General features: G+C 44.1%; 1 protein-coding gene across 4 annotated transcripts in view; it reads right to left on the minus strand.

Moving 5' to 3' along the window:
• The window catches only part of Pkig (cAMP-dependent protein kinase inhibitor gamma), a 69,310-nt gene that overhangs the window by 15,494 nt on the left and 39,967 nt on the right, over nt 1-13,849 (minus strand). For 3 of the 4 annotated variants that reach the window (XM_021636313.2, XM_021636315.2, XM_021636314.2), the window contains one exon: nt 8,297-8,366. The exons of the other annotated variant lie outside the window; for it this stretch is intronic. The gene's annotated coding sequence lies outside the window, so the exon portion shown is untranslated. The remainder of the gene's footprint in view (nt 1-8,296; nt 8,367-13,849) is intronic. 4 annotated transcript variants of the gene reach the window in all.

Raw genomic sequence — 13,849 nt, forward strand, 5'->3', positions numbered from 1 at the left:
TCTTCTGGGATGCCTGTCTCCAGCACTTGAGCAATAACAGAAAATCAGAGGCTGACATACGATGAGGAACCCAAACTAGTTCCAGGAAGTGACCACCCAAGGACGCCTGAGCTGCATGCATGGTCAGTCACTGGCTATTGCACAACCCTGTTAATCCAACTCCAGTCACTATCTATGCATGAGAGATAAATGCCAGAATTACTCAGGCAAGCTGTTCAAAGTTCTAACCTACAGAAATCAAGAGAAAAAAGTTACTACTGCTGTTTCCACTACTGAGTATCCAGGTGATGTGTGATGCAACAGTAGAGAACTAGAGCAAACTGGAATCACTTCCAGCTCAGGTTTCCTCTTCAGCTCCTCTAAGAGTCCTGCCAAAGTCACCCCCTAAAATACACTGAGTAGGATGAAAAGAAGCAAGAAACTATTACAATACTTCTCTGCGATATTCATCCAATCATCCAAAAATTTACTGATCACTCACTGTGTGCCAGATTTGTGACTGCATGTTATGGACAGAAAAACAGCTTGACACAGTGTGGCCTGAGGAAGCTCCTGGCCTAGGGAGGGAGACTCTGAACATTAACTTTTCACAGGCCACAGTGTGTGAGGCACACGCGAGAACGAGAAGCACTGCACTGCTCTCAAACTCCCTGCCTATGGCTCTGTAGACGACAGGAGGGGTGGGGTGCTAGTACAACAGCCCGTATGACGTTCTACTGATGAAAAGCATGACGGCCCGCATACCTGTTAAGTGGGCAGAGTTTAGTAATACTTCAGAGTATATTATTTAAACCTTTAAAATGTCACAAACATTGGTAGCTAAGAGCTATAGCAAAAAGGAATAGATAGAATGACGAAGACATCTGGCACCTTCTTTCGGTCTCTGCACATGAGCACACTTCTGCATATACACACACATACATAAATCTTACAAAACCTCCTGCCCCTTGCCTACATCAATCCCAAAGTGAGGTCAGAGACATGCTCAGAGCTTCTTAGCTAATAAAGCCATCTATAACATACATTAGAGTCAAACTAATGTTTGACTCTTAACTATTCTCTGAGGAAGGATGCGTCCCCAATACCATGATTCTCACACTGTGACTCTCTAAATGACGAAGTCCTCATCTGGAGACACTAAGTAGGTCAGCAGCTGCCTGGGCAGGGAGGGAACAAGAGGGTGGCGGCAAAACAAGCAGGGTTTCTTTGTGGGTGATGGGGATGGCAACAGATGTACAACTAGGAAGGGCACTGACTTGTACTCTTTACTGGGTGAACGCTGTGGTGTGCGAGTTCATAAAGCTGTAGAAAGAAATCTCCCTATCTAATCTGACGAAGAGATACCCTTCTCCCACAGACACCAGTGCTTTACTGCATTATGCCCGAAGCTTTCTCTCAGGATTTCCCTGTGACTGTGGTTTCTCATACAGGCTAACACACAGCGATGTTCTCAGTATCACAAGCTCTGTGGCTGTATGTCCTATGTAAAACAGTTTCTTTTTCTGCTTTTTCCCTAAAAATAAGGCAGGTGAGCTGGCGTGCGTTAGTTACACATTTCTAACTGGCTCACTTGTGATGTGATCTATGGCAAGCCACTCAGACTCATACTATAGTCAGTTTCTCCACATGTAAAACAACAGTCCCAACTTTCTTGGGGCATTATGGGAGTTAAGTACAACAGCATGCAAGATGTATTTAGTGGTACCCTTGGCAGTGGACGCCAGACCAAACTGAAGCTCACAGCATGATTTTAGTTTGTTTTGTTTTCGATTTTTAAGACAGGGTTTTCTTTCTGTTTTTGTTTATTTGTTGTTGGTGGTTAGTTGGTTGGTTTGCTTTGTTTTACTTTTTGAGACAGGGTTTCTCTGTGTAGCCCTGGCTGTCCTAGAACTCTCTTTGTAAGCCAGTCTGGCCTCAAACTCCCAGAGAGCTCACCTGCCCCTGAGTTTGGGATTAAAGGTGTCTGCCACTATGCTCAGCCCCAACACATTTCTTGCCATTGTCAATGCTCTCAATGCTCACAACACCGATGCTCACGACAGTCCTTCTGTGGACTCAAACCAGGAAACTCGAGACATGCTGAGAGCACTAGGGGGCTGCGTGCAATGAAGTAAGAGCCAGGTTGTGCACGTCATGGTGGGAGTCTAGAACATCCCACAGGGCAGCTATGAGCTTTGGCACTATTTGGCCATCTATCTCTGCTCACCCTTGGCAGAAATACCACTATCCTGCACTGGATGTTCAGATGGTCCACAGCACTAGGAATTCTCTCTAGATCAAAAGTTCATATCTGACAATCTAAAGAAAACTATAGACAATTACCAAGAAAATGTGCATATGCATGTTAAGTATCAAGCTGTGCCCATGACGACAGGAGCCCTGGGGTCCTTGAGGTATCTCCACAAAGCCCAGTAGTGTCAAAGTGCTCAGGGCTCTGGCCCTGAATGTTCTAAAAGCAGCTGGAGAAGAGGCTAACCCTCCTACACTCCATCTGAGTAGAAAAAACATCTGGGAACTGACATTTTCAACCAAGTCACTGCATACAAGCATCTAGGGGATTCCCAGAGGCCCTAAGTCAGAGAGGACACAAGCCTGGGGTCCTGGGAAGCAGCTGGCAGGCGGGTTACAGGCTCCTCTGATAGGCAGCTGGAGAGACCTACTCTCACGGCAGCTTCCCACCGGCTCTGCAAGCAGGGAAGAATCTCAGCAGATGGGCTGGAGGCAGGAAAGGGCCAAAAGCCCCCATATCCTGGGACTACTAGAAAGTGAAAGAGAAAAAAGGCGGTAGATTCTGCCCTGGTTACACAGAGATGGTGCTGAAAGGAAGTGGGAGGGGTGAACTGTGGGTGGGAAACTGAGTCACAAGTTCCATGAATTACCACGTGTGCCAAGGGAGCAAAACAGACCATTTCTGGAGACTGCTGGGAAAGTAATTAAAAATAAATAAATAAATAAATAAATAAATAAATAAATAAATAAATAAATGGGGGCTGCTTTCTCTAAGTCCTTTCCTTCTATACCCCTGGAGAAGCAGGGACCAGGAGGTAGAGGGTGAGAATTAGAAGCTGTCTCTGCCTACTGGTCCAACTGCTTAGTTAAAGAGACTCCTTACCTCTTTAAACCACTAGTTCTTCACCTGTGAAACAGGGATAACAACTTCCCTACATGACTAAAATAAAAACTAGAAATATTAAGTGTATAGCACTTGGCCTAGATAAGAGGTTCAAGGCAAAAGCTACTATTATCACTTATATTACACTTATAAGTGGATATTCGCCATAAAGTACAGGTTAACCGTGCTATAATCCACAGTCCCAAAGAATCTAAGTAACAAGAGGGCCCATGGGAGGATGCTTGAATTTCACTCAAAAGTGGAAAGAGACATCTAAAATAAATGAAGGAAGGGAACTGGGTGAAAAGGGGGGGAGGGGAACGAGGGGATCAGTGGGGGGGGCTGGGAGAGGGGGCATCTCTAGATAGGGGAGGCTCCCAGAAATCTATGGGGGATGACCCTAGCTGAGACACCTTTCACCAGGAGTTAAGGAGCCTTAAGTGGTCACTTCCTATAACTAGATGGGACTTCCAATTGGGGGGAGGGGGACAACAACCCACCCATAAAACCTTTGACCCAAAATCTGTCCTACCTACAAGAAGTATAGGGATTAAGATGGAGTAGAGATGGAGGGAATGGCAAGTCAATGACTGGCCCAACTTGAGACCCACCCCATGGGAGAGAGCCAACCCCTATAACTATTAATGATTCTCTGCTATGCTTGCAGACAGGAGCCTAGCATAACTGTCTTCTGAGAAGCTTCACCCAGCAGCTGATGGAGACAGAGGAGGAGACCTACAGCCAAACAATAGGCTATAAAGTGATTAAAAATTTAAAAGTGAGGTAAAATCTATGATGTAGCCTTTATGTAGTTGAAAAATAAAAGGCATAGATCTTAAAAAAAGAAAAAAGGTTTGGTTTTGCCACTTTGTGGCTCTTGATTGTTGGCTAAATGATGCGATTTCTAGAAGCCTAGAGTTCCGCTCAGTAAAACACAAAATAATAACATGAATTGCCGAGTAAGATACCAGGAAGAATGTGGCCCAAGCTACATTCTTATTTCTGCGCTAAAGTATAAACCATACTTTAGATGATGCAGCAGCTCAACAGGGTTAAATGATGGCTTCCAATGAAATGGATAGATGTTTAAACTTTTTTAGCATTATAATGGTAAAATTCAAAAGTAAAACTTTCGTATGTGTATATCTGTATGTATATTCATGATATACAGTGTGATGTTTATGTATTTCTGAGCATATATATTTGCATGTATATACTAAATCGCCTAAATGGTTACCACATTTATCTAATTATGTATCTGTCACCTCACGTTTTTTGTGGTGAGAAGACCTAAGATCTATGCTCTGAGCAACTGTCAAGCATGTAACACTTTATTATTAGCTCTAGATGTCGTGCCGTACATTAGACTTATCATTCATCTTATAACTGAAAGTTTGCAGCCTTTGGCCAACACCATCTCATTCTTTAGCCCTCAAGCCCTGAGAACCACCTTCTACTGTTTCTCTGAGTTCTTTAGACTCCATATAAAAATGAAATCATGTATTACTTCTTTTCCTCTACTTGCCTTGTTTTACTCAGGATAATTATACTTTCCATGTCCATCCTTGTTTATAAATGACAGTCTATCCTTCCACTTTAAGCAATATTCACATACATATGATACATACATACATATATATATGATATATACATACATATATATCATATTTTCCTTATCCATTCATCTGTCACTGAACACTGGTTGCTTCCATATCCTGGCTACTGTGAACCATACATAATGCTACAGTAAACACAGGACTGCAAATATCTACTTAGGAGACTAATTTTATCTCCAAAGACAGTTCTATTATTTTTTTTTAATAATTTATTTAATTTTATTTTATGTGCATTAGTGTGAAGGTGTCAGATCCCTCGAATTGGAGTTACAGACAGTTGTGAGCTGCCATGTGGGTTCTGGGAATTGAACCTAGGTCCTTTGGAAGAGCAAACAGTGCTCTTAATCACTGAGCCATCTCTCCAGCCCCGACAGTTCTATTATTAAGTTGGGGTGTTAGTTTACTTTTAAGACAGGGTCTCACTGTGTGCTCAGGCAGGCTTCAAACAGCAATTCTCCTACCTCAGTCTCCTGAATGTTAAGATTATAGGTGTGAACCACCAGACCTGGCTATGTTTAATTTTTTGAAACTCTTGCCAGTTCTCCATAACAGCTACACTAATTTACATTCCAACATCAAACAAGGGCCTCTTTGATCTCCCAGAACCTTTTATCACAGTGCTTCTAACACATGTGAGGTGGCTAACTAACTCAGTTTAAGTTGTGTTTCCCTAATGATTATAGATACAAAGATCTTCCCATACATCTGTCAGCCATTTGTATGTTACCCTAGAAAAACTAATTTGGGGGGTGGAGTAGCACAAACTTGTAGTTCTAGCCCTTGGGAGGTAGAGACAAGAGGACTGTGATCATAAGGCTAGCCTGGACAACAAAAAACCCTGTCTTAAAGAAAAAATAAAAGGTCAGGTGTGTGGCATATGACCAGTGCCAGCACTTGGAAGCAGGAGGCAGGAAGATCAGGAATTAAACAGAACCTGAGCTACAGACCAAAAGAAAATGCTCAGAAAACTAATCAGACACACTCCCAGCTGCCAGGGAACTTGCCCACAAGGCAGAGAGATGGCCTCGATGCACTTGGAGAAAAAGTCTTAGAAAAAACACTGAACAGACAAGTGGCCCCAGGGCTCAAATCTATATCATGTGTTAGTCACCAATGGCCTTGCTAAGACTTATGGCTCGGGAGAGAGCAGGAGCTGTGTCTCTGTTTCTCCATGGCCTCTGCCATGTCTGAGTGTCTGCAGTAATATACAGAAACGGCAAGTGCTACAGTGGGCAGAGACGGGCTCTTCTACCTCAACTTGTGCCACCAGAGATAAATACTGTAACCTCTAGGCACTTTGTTTTCCTTATCTGTAATACTTGGGTACTTCACAAGACTAAACTAAATGATGTTAAGAAGCTTTAAAGTAACTCAGATGTGGTGGTAGCACGCCTTTAATCCCAGCACTCAAGAGGCAGTGGCAGGCGGATCTCTGAATTTCAGGCCAGCCTAGTTTACAAATTCCAGGACAGCCATGGCTATACAGCAAAGCATGATGCTTACTAGTTCTAAAAACCTTCTCTTATATTCATGGCCAAGCACACACCTAGTCTTCAGTCAGCATTTGCTTACTCCTTAAAAGTGACATCATGGGAGAGAGAGGTCCTTAACATAGGACAAACAACAGCTAGTGAAACCCCAGTATCCTGGTGAGGATTTCAACAATACATACGTGACAAACAAGGAAGAGAGATTTCTGTAGAAGCCCTAACTGGGCATGTAAACTACCCACAGTGGAAGGAAACAGAAGAAAGGTAATGCCTATCATCCTTTACTAGAAGAGGCAGTGGTGCTCACAGGTATGAAGGGACTTGTACAGGGCTACCTGTATCTGCTTTACACTCAACGACTCTCTCCACCCCACCCCCACCTCCTCAGTCCCTCTACGGGGATCATTTGTCCCAGACTCTGTCATTTTTCCACATCAGGGTCCACAGGCAGCAGGAGCACAGGCCCTGAGGAGAGGTAATGAGAGCAGGTGAGGAGGGTAAGAAAATTAACCTGACCCAGTTTCCTAAAGGGTCACCTTTCTAAGCCTAACTCAAATAGCTCCTAGAATACTATTCAGTGACTTTCTGCTTCAACCATCACAGTAAAGCCTGGACTTATTTGTAGCCATCTGCAGACTCAGCTTCAGCCCTGACTCCTCCTCTGCATTACACAAGCCCATGAACATGGACACACAGGCCCCTCCAGCCTCTGGGCTTCCCTGTGCTGCTCCAGAAGCCATGAGGCCTGTAGCCCGTTGGGCACACCCTCTGTAGACCATTTCTCACTGGCTTCTATACCTAGGCCAGACAACAGTCACTCATCTAGCAGCCAGACCCCTAAAGCTTCCTGACGAGAAGCACTTTGTCTGACACTTCTGCGGTGGTACCCAGCATCCACTTCACACTTGCTGATGAAGTGAGATAAAAGACCATTTCCTGATCGAGTCTAAAGAACTTCATTACAGCTGTGCTGTTCCTACAAGACCATCCTTCTCACACATCCCTAGCTGAGGAACAAAAACACAACAGATCCAATGAGCTCTTCAGAAAGAAATGAGCTCAGCGCCAGGCTCTCAGAATCTTGCTGATAGTTGTAGTTGTGGAAAAGACCCGGGTAGACCTGGGTCAGCTGGACACAGGTGGCCTTTCTCACTCCCTTCACAGTTACAGCCATGGGCAGTTCATGGCTGGGCGGATGTCTGTGGACCACATACTCCCAACCTGACAATGCACAGTGTGTCATGGGATTTTTAGATGTCTTAGGTGAAAAGCCAGGTGTGATATACTGATACACACCTTTCATCCCACACTTGAGAAGCAGAGGCAGGTGGATCTCTGTGAGTTCTAGGACAGCCAGAGTAACATGGTAAGAGAGCGGAACAACCATGCTGCCTAGTGTAGACCATGCACTGCTACACCTCCATGCCAGAACCCCTGGCTGTCACAAAAACCATGAACACTGACCCTAGGTAGTGCACTTCTAGGCAGCCTCTGCACTGTGTAACCAGTTTGTCTCCAAATGGAAGGTGCCTGCCCCCTCCCTCCTCACAGGACTGCTGGGCTGTGCCCATTTCTTTAAACTGGGCTTTGCTTCTGTTGGTAACTCTAACAAAGCCTTAAAACGACAATTCCTATAACATGCCCTGGTTGTTGTAAACATTCCTTCATAACAGAAACGTGCAGAAAAAGTTGGAGTCACACCCAAAGTTGCTAATCAGCTATGTATGACTCCATCTGTTTGCGTACATGGCTGAAAAAACCTGCTAAGACACCGGAAGGAAGCTGTCTTTCCAACACTATGAAGAAATTGCCTGGATGAAAATCAGGCCTGTGGCACTGCAGCATGATGCTATGTAACTACTGCTAAGAGCCACCCTGCCTTTTCTTCGGGTGACTAAAATTCCCCTCGAACTTCATTTAGAACCTATTGGCTTTCTTCAAATAAAAGGAAGAAAGGGAGGGAGGGACAAATGAAAGAAAGAGTGAGCCAGAGAAAGAGAGAAAGAGAGAGAGAGAAAGGAGGTGTAGGCAAACTTGTGATGGGATGGTACAGAGGTATGAACTCCATAGTTACCCACCTAGTTTAATTTCTTTTTCCTGCTTGCATTTCTTCCGATTTTTCACTCTTGATTAATCAGTGTAGAAAGTCTAAGAAACCAGAAGAAAAGAAAACAAGATTAGAGCCAGACACACTCTGGGCTATAAACTGGAACAACCTTTGGGGAAACAAGTTTTACAGAGTCTGTTAACATGAAATGAGTGCATCCTTTGAGTGGACCCAATGCTCAGGAACTGATGCCATAGATATCAAATGAGGAAAACATACTGTGTGGAATTAACTGTCTATATGGGGAATGGAGATAAATTCTTGGGTCTCAGTATGCCAAAACACTACACAGCCATTTCAAAGTACAAAGAATTCACATGGAAGGATGTTTATGCTGGGTTGCTTCAAAGACTATTACGAAATTGCATATATTACTGCTGTTTTTTTGTTATGGGGGACAGTCTTCCTATGTAGTACCAACGAGCCTCACAATTTCCTCCTCAGTGCTGAGGTGACAGGTGTGTGACACCGTACACAGCTACCTACTTACCTGCATGTGGGGCAGTAAGTTGTGTTTGTTTTCACGTTGAGAGGTGGTGGTGAGGATCAAAACAGAATAGGTTTTCTGATCCACTGTTCTGTCCTGTTTTTTTGAGACATGTTCCTGGCTAGCTGGAATTCTGTGCTGGCATACAGATTACTGTGAACTTCAGATCAGCCAAGGCTACAAAGTGAGACCCTGCCTAATAAACAGATAAATAAAACCTAAAAGATAAATCCTTCGCCCTTCGCCCTCCCCCCACACAAGCCAATTCCATCCAGCCCTGGTTGTGGCTGGCTGCTGGGAAGAGGGTGTTTTAGACCACCTCATCTCTGCTCGCTGGCTGGCTGCTCCCAGCACATGCTCTGGCTTCCATATCTGTGAGCTCAGGAGCCCAAGGAAGAGAAATGTGAATATTGTTTGAATCATTTAGACAGGAGGAGAAAAAAAGGGGAGAGGATAAAAATAAAAAGTGAAAAAAGCTAAGCCCTCACAACAGTTGCCTGAGAGAGGAGTGTCTAACTGAATGAGCCACTCAGTTCCCTGCAGAGACTCTCTTCTCCTTTGCTGCAATGCTCTGCTTCTAACTGCTGCTTAATTGATAATAAAGATTTCAGTAAAACAGCAGTGACACCTCCATCTCTACATATCCTATGAAGCATATTTTGCTTTGGCCTCTACACTTCACAACAGCAACCACCACGTAGGCCCACATCTTCAGGCCCTGCTGCACTGTTAACTTTCAGTCATCGCATTCCTCCCTGTCCCGTTGCTTTGCCTACCTTGGCCTCCTTTCAGCTTCTCTAACATTCTACAAGTTTTTCTGCCTCCACCATCTTTCTCATGTGCTCCTCTCCCTACTGGGTTAGTTTTCTGGCTCCATGACACCCTTAACCTTAATTCTTGGCTCTTGGCTCATGGCATCAATGCCTCCTAAACCCATTTAAACACCACCTCTTCAAGGAAGCCCTGGCCCACACTCTCCTCTATCTCACTTAACCTGTTTCTGTAGTACTAACACCTGTTCTTGGTCTGGGTGAACTTGGCTTGGGGAAGGACTACTCCTGTTTCCTTTTATACTCTCCATCTATCACCTCACCCAGCACAGGTGATGAATGAATACTGACTGACCACAGGAAAATGCATCAACATGAACCGAAGGTACAGCTTCTGTGCCACAGATCCTCTGCCTTTCAGACTTGCCACCACTCTCTGGGTCCCTCCCAGGATACATGACAACAAGTTTGTTTTATTGAGATAGAGCCTTTTGTAACAGCATTTACTCCTCTTTCAGACTGTGAGCAAGTGAAAAAAAGAATATTATTCCCAGGAGGCTGGCTCGGTAATTATGTTCAGGTCCTGGCATACAGATCACTCACAAAAGCCTATATACCTATAACTCTAGCTGCAAGGAATCTGATGCCTCTTCTGACCCCTGTGAGCAAATATATACATACAAATATACACACAAATATATGTGTATGTGTGTGTGTGTGTGTGTGTGTATATGTTTGTTTTACTCCAAGTTAATTATATTTGTGTTTACATTTATTTTTTTTCTATTATTTTTTTTAGTTGAAATGGGGTCTCTATACATAGTCCTGGAAATCACCATCTACACGGGGCCTGCCTCTAACATACAGAGTTCCACCTTCCTCTGCCTTAGGAATGATGGGATTAAAGGCATGTATCACAGCTGGTTTCCTTTTATTTCTTTAACCCCAGGAAGGTTATTTTTGTTTTTTTTTAATCTCTGTTACTTTATTATACATTTAGTTTAGTTTCATTTTTTTGTGTCTCTGTCTCTGTGTACATGCCTCTTGTGTGTACCTGTGTGTGTGAGAGAGAAAGAGAGAGAGAGAGAGAGAGAGAGAGAGAGAGAGAGAGAGAGAGAGAACAAAGACAGACAGATAGGGCAGGGGTTAGGAAGCTATGATCCATACTTCACAACTCAAGAATTTTCAGGAACTGAATGGTTGGCCACCATCTTGGATGGTAACTATGTATCTTTAAAAAGCTTTTTTTTTTTTTTTTTTTTTTTTGCTTTAGAGACAAGGTCTTACACCTGTAGCCTAGGCTATCCTGCAACTCTGCACTTCTCCTGTCTCAGCCTCCTGAAAGACAAGATTAGGGATGTGAATCGCCATGTCTGGCAGGTTTTGCTCTTTTAAAACATGTTCCCAAGTGTCCTCGAGATACAGCACAACTAAGAACCACAAACATCTTTCTCCCTCAGAAGTGCAGAACTGTCTGTGGTTAGGAGATGGAAGAAGTTTATTGTTCCTTTGAATAAGCCTGAGAAGCTAGCAAATGACTCTTCAATCACCAAAGGAAACTGTCCTGATGATCCTGCCTCTGCCCATAAAACCATTCATTCCAAGTCTGTTTGAGAATTCTGTGCCTTGCTCTGATACTTTTAAGTTCATATTAAAGATTCACTCCTCCTCATTTGCCTTACTGCCCCATGTCTATCTATGTATCTGAGACTGTCTTGCTCTTTAGTCCAGAAAAGGCCTCAAACCTGTGATCCTCTTGCCTCAGTGTACTGGAATTACAGGCATGTGCTACCACATCTGCTTAGTTTTTAAAAAGCTTTTAAAAGAAAGATCTTGGCCAGAGCCAGACATGGTGGTGCAAACCTTTAATCACAGCACTAGGCAAGCAGAGGCAGGCAAATATCTCTGAGTTTGAGGACAGCAGAATTTACACATCAAGTTCTGGGCCAGCTGGGGCTAGCTACACAGCGAGACCCTGTCTCAAATCAAACAAATTAAAACAAATAAAAATGCAAAAAGTCAAGTCCCCTTCATATTCCTACCACAGCACCATGCAAGAGGCCTAACACCCATGTTTTGACTAGCAGGGCAACATGAATGGAGGTGGCGGTCCCACCCACTCAGACAGTAGTTCTGCCTGTATAGTGGACTGCAGCCCAGAACATGCATGCCTGCATGCCTCCAAGATACACAAACGCACTAGGCCCAGGGAGAAACATGACAGTGTGAGGAGAGGATGGGGAAACGGGTACTCAGAGATGCCAGAAGCAAAAGCACTGAGCAGTGATTTTTGTATTTGTCTGCACTATCTAGCTTTCCTTCCTTAAATGTGTCTAAGTTTGTAATGGGGGCATCACAGTAAACACTATAAAAATAAAGCAACACAGCATCACTGGTGACTTCAGACTCCAAGTCATCCATCCCTACAGTTGGAGTTCTCAATCTGAGGACATCCCAGGAGGGGCCCCTGCACTTTGTGAGGAAGCATTCCTTCCACTCCTCTGAAGCACAGCAGACAAGGTGAAGGAGCAAGGGCCTTGGCTGCAGCGTGCAGCTTCCAGTTGCTCCCAGCAACCAGAGCTGCAAAGCTGCAAGGACAGGAACTGGAGGGAGAGTGTGGAAAAGAGATTCAGCTCAGAGTCTCTGTGGGACCCACTGCCTAGCCCTCCACAGATTTTTTTTTTTTTTTGGTACCACTTGGCACACGCTACGGTAACTGTTCACTCTGCTGTCTTCCCTGAATCACAGGGCTTGGGAGGTAGCCTCATGGTGGAGTGCTTGCCTGACATGAACTTAGTTTAACCATCAATGCTTCATTTAAACAATACAAACAAACAAAAACCAACCAACCAACAGCAACATCCCAGGAACCATGTGGAATTCTGTGCAGGGTTTGGTAGCACATACCTATAATTTATAACACAAGGGAAGAAGAGGCAAGAAGATTAGTAAAGGCCAGCCTCAGCTATCTAGTGAGTTTGAGCCAGCCTACACAAGATCCTGTCTCAAAAACATGGAGGGAGATCACACAACTGTAGCTGTGTCTATGATTCTTTTAGACAATGCTTAGTACCATGGGACTGTGACAGCCAGCCCTAACTTGACATTGCCATTGCTTGCCCTGGAAGAAACCACTCTATCCCAGTCATTAATGACACTTCTTTCTGTTTTCCCTGGGTGGTCTAGTTTGTGTGACAATTTATATATGACTTCCCTGTGATGGCTAAAAAACTTAAGCAGGTACCAGGCACCCCTTAAATAGCATTGATCTTTGTCCTTAAATGCCTGTGAGATCCTAGGGGCCTGAAAATGGTGTTACTGCTGTGACACCATTAACTGCTTAACTAATTAACTGCTTCCTCTGGCTTTCATAAACCCATTTATTGCTGTGGGACAGGATGGAATGGTATCTTTATTGCTGCATAATGGAGACAAGAAGCAACCGAGAGGCATAAAGCAATTTTCTCACCCAGCTCTGGATACCACAGAGCATGAGATGATTGCAATGTCCACCTTTATAAAGACTTCCTTTAGCCCCTTTTGGCATGGCAAACTCCTGTTTTGGCTCTAATGCTGCAGTTCTTCTTAATTTATCTTAAATGAATTTATCTTAATAATAAATTCATTTAATCTAAATATGAATTGAGTCTAATTCCTTGGTCTTTGCCAGTGGATTCAAACTCCCTATCAGTGTGAGACCCCTCAACACACATTTACAGAATAGTAGGACCACACCTATAAAGTACTACATAGAGCTGACCTAGAGCCCTGGGACTTAAGCGTGCACTAGCCAGCACCTACTTCCTCTCTTTGGGGCCCTGAAAGTCCATTATCCTGTCTAAAGAGCCAAATGGAAGCAGTAATTTCTTCAAACATCAACAAAGCTTCTCTTATGCTGGGAAATGCTGGCTTCGTAGAGTGGTAAGTTCTACTCTGTACTTCACAGCTGAGTGTGCTCCCAGGGACCCAGTGCCTTTTAGAGGAAGCCACGCCAGTGTTCTCAGGCATCATAAAGGGTTTCTGGGAGATGGTGAGCACGGCCGTGAGCCATGAGTAATGACTGTTTCCAAGAGTTCCTACTTCTGTCTTTGCTTAGGAGTCACTTGTGGCGCCTATCACTCATCTGGGTAGATGCGGTGTGCTCAGCATCTCAAAGCTTCGGCAGCTAGTAGGCTTTTCTTGCCAGGCCCAGGCCCTCTGCTCCCATAAGAGCAGCACCCACTTCTTTCTGCCTCCATGCTGCCGGCTAACTTGAAGTTCAGCATTA

Source organism: Meriones unguiculatus, chromosome 4 (genome assembly GCF_030254825.1).
Source record: "Meriones unguiculatus strain TT.TT164.6M chromosome 4, Bangor_MerUng_6.1, whole genome shotgun sequence".
Lineage (NCBI taxonomy): Eukaryota > Metazoa > Chordata > Mammalia > Rodentia > Muridae > Meriones > Meriones unguiculatus.